The 12,225-nt window shown below is 41.4% G+C and overlaps 1 protein-coding gene across 1 annotated transcript in view; it reads left to right on the forward strand.

Moving 5' to 3' along the window:
• The window catches only part of TMC1 (transmembrane channel like 1), a 360,874-nt gene that overhangs the window by 303,043 nt on the left and 45,606 nt on the right, over positions 1–12,225 (forward strand). The gene's annotated exons all lie outside the window — the stretch shown is intronic.

Raw genomic sequence — 12,225 nt, forward strand, 5'->3', positions numbered from 1 at the left:
TCAGACTCTGATTCAAGTCTGTGGCAACTACTCGGTTCCACACATTCTTTTTAAAATAGCCACCAGATCGGAGATGTTAGAAAGTGTAGAGGATAAGAAAGGAGCAAGGTAGAGATTGGGGAATTGATAATTCGAGGAATTTTTGGAGAGTAGTAAATGAGAATAAGATTTTATGTAGCATGGGGAATAAAAAAAGGAGAGAAAAAGTAATAGTATTGATAGGTATATTTCACAGATGTTTTTAATTCTACCCTCAAGCCCTCTAAATTGTGAGCTTCCTAAAGAGGGGATCATGTCTATTACATCTTCTTTGAAGCCCTTAATATGATAACCAACCAACAGAGACTTAATGAATCTTATTGACTGACAAGACTGAGTAAGGGGAGGATTTGTAGAGCCTTGAGATAAGAGCCATAGAAATTAATTTATGTGAGCAGTTACAGAAAACGCAAACTTTAGGGAAGGTTCCCAGTCTCTGAGTAAGCGAGGCAAGCTAGAGAATAAGCATAAGGCATGGTGGCAGCCCCGATTTTGTGGCATTTAGAATCTCCAGTCATCCCTGTCAGTTCACTTGTCATTTCAATTCAACATTTATTTATTGAATATAAACATGCACTGGTTTTACAAAGATAAAGGTGACATGATTCTTGACCTCAAAGTGCTCATGACAGTAGAAGATAGTCAACTAGTATAGCACATGCTATGTGCTACATTAGCAAAATAGAAAAAAGAAAAAGACCCTGGGAACCCCGAGTTAGTGATTGTTAATTTTGCCTGGGAAGGTCTAGGATTTACGAAGACTATGACCTCTGAGTTAGATTTTACTTATCTTTTATTTCTCCTTTCTATTATTCCCCATCCATCTCTCTCTCTCTCCCCCTCCCCACCCTCTCTTTAAATTTCAAATAATGTTTTACTATGCTCCCCTGAAACTGCTTTTATATCTATTGTCTTCTTCTGATTAGCAAAGTAATAAACTTCCAGTCTGGTTAATAAGAACAAGAACTAATACTATCATTGGCATTTTCTGATGTTTGAGTCAAACTAGAGAAAAGAAGAACTGAAAGTATGAACAAAAGGGTTTTTTTATTTGCAAACATATATTTAATGAAGTTTAAGCACTTATAAATTTGTCAACTAACTGAAATAAAAATTTGGGGGAAAAAGTCCATTAGGGATTTGAAAGATATTAATCAGCTGACGAAAACAAAGAGGAAGGTGGCTCAAGGGGGCAAACCAGAGGCTCTCACAGGTGAATACAGGAGGAAGCCAGGAGAGAGGGTTTGGACAATAAATGAGCTTATCAGGATTTTATTACTGCCCTTTATAGCTCTCATGTTCAGTTTGGTGAAATACTATTTTTAGGTGGACAGAGGAAGACAGAAGCCAGAGTAGTCTGTGATACTCATTGTCCCTTATAATTCTAGGCCTGTCTAAAAACAATTCTAAAGCAGTAAGTGAATATAAATGGCCAAGAAAAAATCAGAAAGTCATTAAAGTGATATTATTCATTTACAGCTTTTCTTAATTTTTCTGCATACTGTAACCACTCAATTATCTGGCACGTATCATAAAATAAGAGATTTTTAGAGATAAGAGTGCTTTTAGAGCTCTTCCATCCCATGTTTCACATTATAAAATGAGGGAAACTTTGAGTTACAGAAGCATGTTCAGGGTCTTATAGCTATTGAGTGGCTCCTAAGCAAGTACTCTTACCATGCCCTGTATCATCTCAGTAATTTTGCTGCACTGATTTCCAACAGCATTCTCACTGACTGTTTCCAGAACACAGACTGACTCCCTTCAATGCCATAGCTATCTCAGTGGGGAGAAGGAGTTGAAACAGATCCCATTTTCACCTTTCATAATAAACACACAATTTGCAAATTAGCTTCTCAAATAGAATGGTAGGTTCAATATTTACTCTTGCCCGAGTTCTTTACTTGGTCCCCTGAACAATGACCTCATAGAAGTGCCCGGCCTGTATTATAAGATGATCTAACTGGACAGCACAGTATTCTATCTATCATGGCATCACAGAGGAAATCATTAACTGAATATCCTTGAGATCCTTAAAAACAGAATTCTACATTTCCGAAGAGCCCAGAGATGCCAGGAGGAAAGCCATGTTTCAGGCCTGAGGCAGAGATAACAAGTGCCTGATTAGTTTGTTGCATCTAAGAAGGTGGGTTACTCTTCCTACTCCATGGGTTAGTTTGTTGCATCTAAGAAGGTTATTTTGTTGCATCTAAGAAGGTTAATGTGCTGGCTTAGCTAAGCAACTCCATGTAGATGTAGGTGAAGAGAAGCCGGAACAGATTTCTAGAACACTTGAAAGAGATGCAAACATGCCCTCTTGTGGTAGAGGAGCTTATATGATGTGAAGGGACCGAAAACCTTTGGGGTGGAGGTGGGGAGGTGGAGTCTCGTGTTGGAAACTTGGGACTTCCCTCTGGACACCCCCCTCCCCTAAAGTATCTCTCTGGAGCTCAGTGCTCTGTCATTTATAAACATGTGTCATAACTTGGGGATTCCTGGGTGGCTCAGTCGGTTAAGTGTCTGCCTTCGGCTCAGGTCATGATCCCAGGGTTGGGATCGAGCCCCACATCGGGCTCTTGCTCAGCGGGGAGTCTGCTACCCCCTCTGCACCAATTTGCACTTGTTCTCCCTCTCTCTCAAATAAATAAATAAATAAAATCTTTTTAAAAAACCCCACATGTCATAACTCATCAAAATTCCCTTTAATTAATAGTAGGCAAATGCCATTTGATATATGCCAGGTTGGTCAGTCTTATGGCTTCTCAACGTCACAGTTTACAAAGCACCATATTTTTTTATCCTTTTATTGAGTACCTCCTGGTGGGTCTTACTAATCTGGAGGAAAACATATCTTATTAAAATAGTAAGAAATAGGGAGATTGTCTAATACGTGTGCTATGGATTGAATTGGCAGATATGGTATTATTTGAAGCAGTAGAATTAGAAGAACAGGTTTAGGTCAGGAAGATTATGTCTTTGTTGGCAAATAGTTGGAGACACAAGAATGACGTATGAATGATAAAGAGAAAAAGATTATGGTTTTGATATTCTTGTAAGCGAGAGAGAGGGAGGAGCTGATGTGGCATTTGGAAGCAGCTTGAGCTGATATCAGATGGTGAGATCATTCGGGTAAAGATTAGAGTTGTGAATAAAGGGAAATGCACTCACTTTTCAAGCCTGTGAACATCTTACACATTGTGTGTGGATAAATGGTGAGTGAACTTTGCCTCCCCTTTTCTGCCGGTCATCATAGATATTGGCGGGGTGAAGACCTAGAAGGGACAGAAGAGGAGAGTTAACACCTATCAGGTGCTAAGTAGGCACATACATTAAATTTCATCTTTATAACAACCCTCAGGAAGAAGATCAATAATTTTTTTACAGGGGTGCCTGGGTGGCTAAGTTGGTTGGGCATCGGACTCTTGATTTCTGCTGAAGTCATGATCTTGGGGTCCTAGGATGGGCCCTGCGTTGAGCTCCATGCTCAGCACAGAGTCTGCTTGTCTCTCTCCCTGTGCTCCTACCTCACCCCCTCCCCCGCTCGCTCTCTCTCAAATAAATAAATAAAATCTTTTTAAAAATAATCTTTTTATTTTTTTAATTTTTAAAAAGATTTTATTAATTTATTTGAGAGAGAGAGCGTGCGCACAAGCTGGGGTAGGGACATAGAGAGAGGGAGAATCAGGGTCCCCACTGAGCAGGGAGCCCGATGCAGGGCTCAATCCCCGCACCCCGAGATCATGACCTGAGCCGAAGGCAGACACTTAACTAACTGAGCCTCCCAGGCAACCCAGTAATGCTTTTATAGTTGGGGAAATTGGAACTCAGAGGGGTTGGTCAGTTTGCCAAGCACGGCACAGGTAGTTAGAGGAGGTACCGAAATTCAAGGTAAAATGGGGCTGATTTTAATGTCACATTGTTGATTTACTTCTAACATACCCCCAGCTGATTCCTTCTACCCTGCCCACTTGTGCCGCCCTTGAAGTCTGTCCTCAAAGGAAACTGTCACAGACATTCTGAATGTTTTCAAACAGCAGTTCCACTCCTGATTCTATCAGCAGCAACAGTTCTTTTAAAGAATAATCTTCCAGAGCGACAGTGTCTCCTCGCAGACATATGTCAGCTCTCTTAAGTTCCTTCATCTCTTACTGTACTGGCCACATTTAGAAGAGATATTTTTGTGATGTACATATGGAATGACATCTTTTTTGGGGGGATATTTCAGCAGTTCAAATGCATCTTTAGTTTCAGAGAGTACCCCCTTTTTTACTGAGGTATAATTGACGTACGTTATATTAATTTCAGGTGTACGGCATAGTGATTCAATATTTGTATATATTGTGAGATGATCACCACGGTAAGACTGGCTAACATCTGTCAACATATGTAGCTACAGAATTCTTTTTCTTGTGATGAGAACTTTAAAGATTTACTGTGTTAGCAATTTTCAAATGTGCAACACAGTATTAGTAACTCCAGTCTCCATGTCAGACACCACATCCCCATGCCTTGTTTGTTTTATAGCTGGAAATCTGTACATTTTTACTTCCTTCACTCATTGTGCCCATCCTCCACCTCCTGCCTATGGCAACCACTCATCTGTTCTCTGTATCTATGAGCTTGTTTTTTTCTGTTTCTTTTTCTAAGGTTCTACATACAAGTGAGATTATACATTCTTTGTCTTTCTCTGTCTTATTTTGCTTAGCATAATGCCCAGGGTCCGTCCATACTGTTGCAAATGGCAAGATTTCCTTCCTTTCTATGGCTGAAAAATATTGCATTACACACACACCTCTCTCTCTCTCTCTCTCTCTCTCTCTCTCTCCCTCTCCATGTTTTCTTTATCCATTCACTCGTTGACAGACACTTAGGTTGCTTCCGTATCTTGGTTATTGTAAATAATGCTGCAATGACATGGGGGTACAAATAGCTTTTCAAGTTACTTTTTCATTTTCTTCAGAAAAATACCCAGCCATGGAATTACTGGACCATATGGCATTTTTAGTTTTAATTTGTTGAGGAACCTCCGTACCATTTTCTGTAGTGGCTACACCAATTTACATTGCCACCAACAGTGCACAGGGTTGTTCTTTGACGGGGCAAATATCCTTCATTTTGGGTTTCCTAAGAAATGGACATCAAGACAATATTAGGTGCAGGATATAATTTGGGGGAGAATATCTACAAACGAGGAAGGGGAGAGAGAGCACAAGTAGGTGGGGAGAGTCTCCAGTTAGCAAAGCCAGGTTGATTCCTGTGAAGGGAGAGAAGGGGGGTAAGATTGAGTAGGAAGAGTCTTAGTCTGCAGTACAGTTCTGGAAAAAGTCTTGGCCAGGCTAATGGTGAGTCTCCAAGCAAAGTATGTCCATTAGAGAAATCCCGTATCACTGGCTCTAGTATTTCTCATCATTCTGGATCGGAGGCTGGGGGCCACATGGGAGGATGTGGTCTCAGGACAAGCACATTATGCTCCATGCTGGTTGACCCAAAGTGGTGGCATCTGGAGGCCATCTCCTGAACGCTTCCTGAGCAGCACACCTGTATGGCCGCTCTAGGGGTCCATTGGCTCTGAAAATGTGACTTGGTTCCCCTACTTTAGATCAGAACAGTTACTGTTATGCTGTGCTGCTCTTACTTGGTTGCAACAAGCTACAAATACACCAACATAACCTCTTTGCTCCCACCATTGTCTCAGCCTCACCCAGGGCTGGCTCAGCAGAGACTGAATGCCTTGATGATAAACAATCTCTCGGTGAGGGCAAAAGTATGACCCCGAGCCAGACTGCTAAGCCTCTTGGGGACAAAGCTAAGCCTGTAGATTATCAAGTGCACCCAGACGTAGGGCTCCTCCCTGGAATAGAGATCCTACGGTTGGAAGGGGTAAGGATCCTCTCCTCTGTATGTGTAGTGTGACTCCTTAGAAGATTTCACCGAACAGGGTGGGTGCTGCTCAGGCATGTGGTCCTACGATTGGCAGCAACCTAAGGCTATTCATCCCTGGCTCTCCTGTTTGCTTTCCTTCCTCAATGTCCAGTACAGGTATCTCTGATTTAATAGGCTCATTAAATTTGATTAAAAGCAGAGGCAGCTCCAATTCTGCTCTCACTCATAGGCCTCTTAATGTGCTACTCCTGGACTTCTTTATACATGTCTATAGCTTATGATAGAAGAGATCCCTGGGTCTCTTTTAGCTTTCTTGGTATTCTTTCATTCTGTAGACTCGGGACATTGATCCCTTAGGGTCTTCATTTCTATCAGTGCTTTCTTTAATTCAGCAACTACTTCCAGTTTTCACCATCTCCCTCAAGCGGCACCTGGCCAAACCAAAGAGGACCTTTCTTTTTGCCAAAATTTGGGATGCCTGTGATCCTGATGTTGTATTTGCAACATGAAAACAGCCTCCCCTCTCTGGATGTGATAACAGAACCAAGTCTTCTTTTTGTTAATTTAGGGAACAATTATGTTGAGCATTTGCCAGATGCCAAATAGTGTGTCATGTGCTAAGCAAAGGTGAGCAAAAACCAGTAAGGTCTCTGCCCTCAGAAACTGAAAGTTTAGTAGAGTAATCAAATAATCACAAAAATAAACATAACTGTGCCTGTGCCAAGTGCTACAGAGGAAAGGTGAACAGTATTAAGAGAACGTGTAGCAGAGATCCTGACCCGGTTTACAGTCTAAGAGAAGGAGGTAGAAGAGAGCAGAACTTTTTCTGAGAATGTAAGATTTGAATTGGGCTCTGAGGAGTCAGTACCAGCTCCCAATTTGAGAGAGGGGAGAGGCATTCTAGAAAATGAGATAGCGAGACAAAGGACCTGTCATGAGAGAGGGTTGCGTTACTCAAGGGACTGACTGGAGGTTAGTGAAACTAGATGAAGTGGCATCGGGGTGGATGGCCTTACAGAGATAGAAGGGTATCAAGATGTGTGGGACCCTCTAGAATCTAGGCCATGATCATTTATTTTTTCTCAGAACAGTTGAAAGTAATTCAGGCAAGTGGTGGATGAGTAGTGTGGCATTATCAAACTTGGAACTTAAAAAGGTCAAAGGAACAGAGAGGAGGAATTTGAATGTGAGGACACCAAGGAAGAGTCCATCATTACATGAGAGTATCAGGTGTTGATAAATATCAGAAAGTGGAGAGAGTAAGATTTTTTGGAAGAGCTCAGTTTGCCTAGTAGGAATTTGCTGATATGTAAATAGTAGCTGCCAAACTAATAGATTAAGGCTGAGCCATCAAGTCAGATTAGAACTTCTCGGTCTATTAAATTATCCCATTATACAAACAAATGGCACCAAACAAATGGAGTCTGATATGTCTGCTGTGAAAATAGATTATTTAAAGTTACAAACACTTGAAAACAATTCAGTAAAAACTTTACCCCATGGTCCAGCGTCATGTATCTCCAATAGATCTTATTTGCTTATACATTGTACTTGAAATTAATTACATTCATCGATCTTAAATGTTTGAAATAAAATATATGCTGCTCATATAGGATGGAAATTTTCCGAACTTCATTTTTTTCAGATAGTTTGTTTTCCCTACTTTTTTTTTTTTTTTTTTTTTGTATTTTCATTTGTTCAAAAACTCCTTTTAAAATAGATAAAGTAAGGTAAGGTAATTCCCAGTACAGGCTGTATTCATATAACCAGATACATCTCTCTTCATATATGAATTTATGATGCTTCATTTTTCATTACTTTAAAGAACTAGTAGGCAGATTTAGGAGACCAGAAGTCAATTGAACAACAAAATCCCATAATGTAATGCTTTTAATGTCCATCTTGTGAAACAAAAGACCATTTTTCCCATTTAGGAAGAAACTATATGTAGAAGCTCATTTTATAGCACTGAGAATTTTTATTTTCTGAGAGTTTTAGGCCATTAGACAGAAAAAATTAAGGAGTTTTGGCAGCGTTAGTGTCTCTCAGACACTTTCTTGGTGTTTTAATTCATTAAATCCCAACATAAGATTGTTATCATCATGTTACTGTCTGAATGATTTACTTTCTTTTATTAAAGTGGGTAACAGAGAGAAGAAAAACAGAAAAAGGTGGTTTAGATGATAATTTGAAAGAGCTTAATCTCACTGAAGATTGTTAATGACCACCAGAAGCAATTTTTCTGTTCATTCAGTCATTCTGCAAGCATAGATTGAATGTGAGATGCTGGGAATACAAAGATAACTAATATATTTTCCCTGCCCACAGGGACCTTTTGGTTTACTTGGATGTGCAAACAAACAATTGCCGTATGATGTGACAATCTCAAGCTAACAGATACATGTCCTAGGCACATGGAGGCATAAGGGAGGGAGGGTTCTGGGTGACACTTTACTGGAGTTCCATTTACTGGAGACCTGAGAGGACCCAGTAAAGCAATAACTCTATTTTCCACCTGAGTTCTGAATAATTTGTTTGCAAGGGGAGGCAGATGGGCACCAAAACTTCATTCATTACTACTGGGGGCCAAATGGGAGAACTAATCTGAGACTCTTAGCCAAATGGCCCTGCTAATATGGGACTCTAAATTAGTCCATCTTATCCTGGGAAAGCTTATTTCCTACAGGAAGAAAGTTATATTTGGGCTAGGCAAGTACAGCTAATTCATTCCAAAAATATGGATCCGAGAAGTCACTCTACCTTCCCTCGGATGGAGTGAGGAGAGGGATAATGGGGGCCTGGGGAGTACTTCATGAGATGGAGCTCTGTGCATCTGAAGGAGATGACCATTTCCCCATAACAGGTAGCTCTGGTCTAGAGGTCAGTGAAGGTTTTACAGAGGTAGTTTGAACTGGTTTTAAAGGAAGAGTAGGAATAAACTAGGCTCTGAAATGGGGAGGATAGCTGGGAACAGCATTCCAAGCAGAGGAACCCGCATGCACCAAGGCATAGAGGCAGGAAATGGGGTCATGCACTCAATACCCCTGAGTGATTCAGCAAAGCTGATGTTTAGGGAGAGAGTGGCGTACTTAAAGATGAGTGTGTCATACAAAAAAAAGGGATCCAATCGAGGAGGACAGTTTCATTCATTTTGCTAAGGAATCAGACTTTATAGGCAGTGGAGAGCACAAAGAATTTTGAAGTAGGATGCAAATGTGGTCACTTACCCTTTAGAAGGTTCTTTGTGAATATGAGATGGACTTGGTCGGACTTGGTGGAAGATGAGAAAGAGAGGCCTGTGAATGGCAGTGGCGTACAGAGAAGGGATCAGTGTCACATATGATCATGAGGCAGAAACGACAGGATTCAACTAGTAACTGCATGTGACTTACCCGCAAAACAGGAAGATAATGAAATATCCAGGTTTCTGACAGAGGTGACAGATAGGTTGGTGGTATCGTGCTCTGAGAGAGGAGGAAGAAGCAGGTTTGGGGGAACTTCTTGAGTTCAAGGTTTCTGTGGGATAGCCAAGTGAAATAAGGCGTGTATTGGGCACTGGGCATAGTATCTAGAATTCCAAACATTAGTGTCAGTTGTGGACCACGGCACAGAAAAGACAAACAGAAATGCTTTTTACAGAAGTTAGCATAGTTTAAAATGCAGTGTCGCATAGTGAAGAGAACTCTGTCATGAGATTTAGACAGACCTGAGTCTGATCCTGCCGTGTACTACCTGTGAGATACTAAGACAACCACTCTGAGCCTCTTAACTGTCATGTATAAGATAGTAGTATTAATACCTAACTAGCAGGCTGGTATTAAAAAGTAAGTGAGGTTGTGTGTGTAAAGCACTGGCACATTGCCTGGCATGTGGTGGAAGCTTAATAAACATTTCTTTCCTTAAATGTCTATTCATGGGTACTTAAGTCATGAAAATGCCTATTTCTTGGAAGGATAAGAAAAGAAGAAGAGGGAGCCCTGACAGGGAGAGCATGGTATCCACAAGCCAGAAAGGGGAACAGGGCACCAGCAATGTGAGTTCTCTGGGAAGGAGGCAGAGAGATGAGGGATCTGATCTATGGATGGACACTAAAACCAGCTGTCTACTTCACAGCTTTTTGAGGGCAGGAATTCAGGACTATAGTCCTGCAGACAGAGACTTAATTCCAACTATAGAAAACTAGAAGTTCTGCAAAGGCTCAGTCCAGCTTCCTCTTTGTAATCTACATGCTTCCCAGTTAAGAGCCTTCCTTTTAGTAATATACATGTTCCCCAGCTAAGAGCTTCCTCTTTGTAATCTACATGCTTCCCAGCTAAGAGCTTCCTCTTTGTAATCTACATGCTTCCCAGCTAAGAGCTTCCTCTTTGTAATCTACATGCTTCCCAGCTAAGAGCTTCCTCTTTGTAATCTACATGCTTCCTAGCTAAGAGCCATAGAGTGTCAGTTTCATACTCCCAGATCTGGGTTGTAGCAAAAAAGAAAGGCAAAGGGAGGTGAGCAAAGCATGAAGTGGAAGCTTGGCAAGTCTGGGCAGAGAGAAAGAAGGCGTCCGTGGGCTGAATCTCAGCACCCCCACCTAGGTGTCAGGCTGGCTGCCATCCTTGTGAAGTTAGTTGAGGTTTGTGTTGGGTGTTGTTAGCCTTCTCACTCCGTGTTTTATCAGATATTAAGTGATGTCATGTCCTATGTTTCATCCATACTTGCAACTTTCTTTAATGCTAAGGTTTAAATGACTGGGTAGGAACATACCCCACGGCGTGGTGCCACTCTCCCTTCACATGCCCTCAGCAGGCCTGGTGAGAAATTATATCTTCTTTTCCAACCAGTTTTGACCTCAAGATTTTTTTTTTTTTTATGTATATACAAAACATTGGTCTGGCGGTTACTACAAACTGAAAAGAGTTGCTAAGGATGCTGAAACTCATTTACCATCCTGGGAATGGAATGCCATGTTTCACAGTGACTGTTTATTTGCCGTGATGAGAAACGCCAAAAGGGTGGGGTTCCAATATAATTTCAGGTGACAGATACTCATGAAGAGGACATTTTACACGCAGAACATTTTTAGGGGCCTCTGCCATCCAGTATCTTACTCCATCTATGTATCATGTTTGGCAAATAGTCAATTCTCAATAAAAAGTTAGATAAACAAATACACGAGTTGATTCCTAGCGACTTCATCAGAACATTCACTTTCTTGGGGAAGCGTGTCGGTGACTATGAACTAGACCAGCTGCAGCACTCAACCAGAAATTAGAATCTTAATAGACAACGCACAAGCATGGAACCCAGAGTTGGACGGGAGTGTTTCATGCTCATTTTGAAACTTGGCTCTGACTGCGGCTTCTCTGTCACAGATTTTGGGGTGGGAGAGTGCTCCCACAGGGGAAGCCGTGCGCGCTGACATGGAAACTGAATAGAACTTTGGCTAGGCTAGGAGTCATTGCTATTTTAGTCACTTCCAGATGTCTGCTGTTGGAGTTTTAAGGGAAAGGGAAAGATGTGTGGAGTGTGGGGGGCCCGCGGGGTGGAAGGGGAGGGCTGTTTCACGTCACCCTACAATATGCTACTAAGATGGATTGGATAAAGCTTTTTAAAATTGTGTTCTTCAATAGTGCCTCTTTTATTTGCATGCCTGACTGCACGTGTAGTAATAGGCAAACTGAAGAACTCTTTGTGAAATAATCAGGATTCCCCAAAAAATGAACCTTATCCCTTTGGGTGGCCATCTAATATTTATGAAGTGCCAGCCATTGAATGGTACACACCCCAGATGAGCCAGCTGGCCCACTAGCTATTGTGTTAACCTAACAAGCTCGCCAGATGCTTGTTATCTATCTACTTTCTCCTTTCGTATTGTTTTGGAGGTGTCCTTTAATCCCAGTGTTGCCATTATGAACTAGAAAACGATGTCAGGTTGTAATGTTTAAATACGTGGAGATGTGGCCCTTTGAAATCTTCAGAAGGGATGTTCAGGTCCTTCTCAAGAGGTCCTGGCACCATCATGGATCAATCCAGGGGTGTAGGTCAAAAGGCCCAGCTGGGTTTGTAGGATTTCTTGTGTCTTTGTTTCACTGGGAAGCAGTGGCATTGGCTTGATGCAAGGGGTGGAAGGCAAAGCATGGGAGAAACAGTAGAGTTTATAGAGTTGTGAAGTATATGGATTTGAATCAGACAGACCCAGTTCAAGTTCAGACTGTTATTTGCTAGCTATGTGAGCATGCACAAGTTACTTAACCTCTCTAAAGATCAGTTTCTTCATGTGCAAAGTAGGAATAGGGCTATTGAGTCTTTGCTGGGTGG

The sequence above is a fragment of the Ursus arctos genome, unplaced genomic scaffold, assembly GCF_023065955.2.
Source record: "Ursus arctos isolate Adak ecotype North America unplaced genomic scaffold, UrsArc2.0 scaffold_33, whole genome shotgun sequence".
In the NCBI taxonomy this organism is placed as follows: Eukaryota; Metazoa; Chordata; class Mammalia; order Carnivora; family Ursidae; genus Ursus; species Ursus arctos.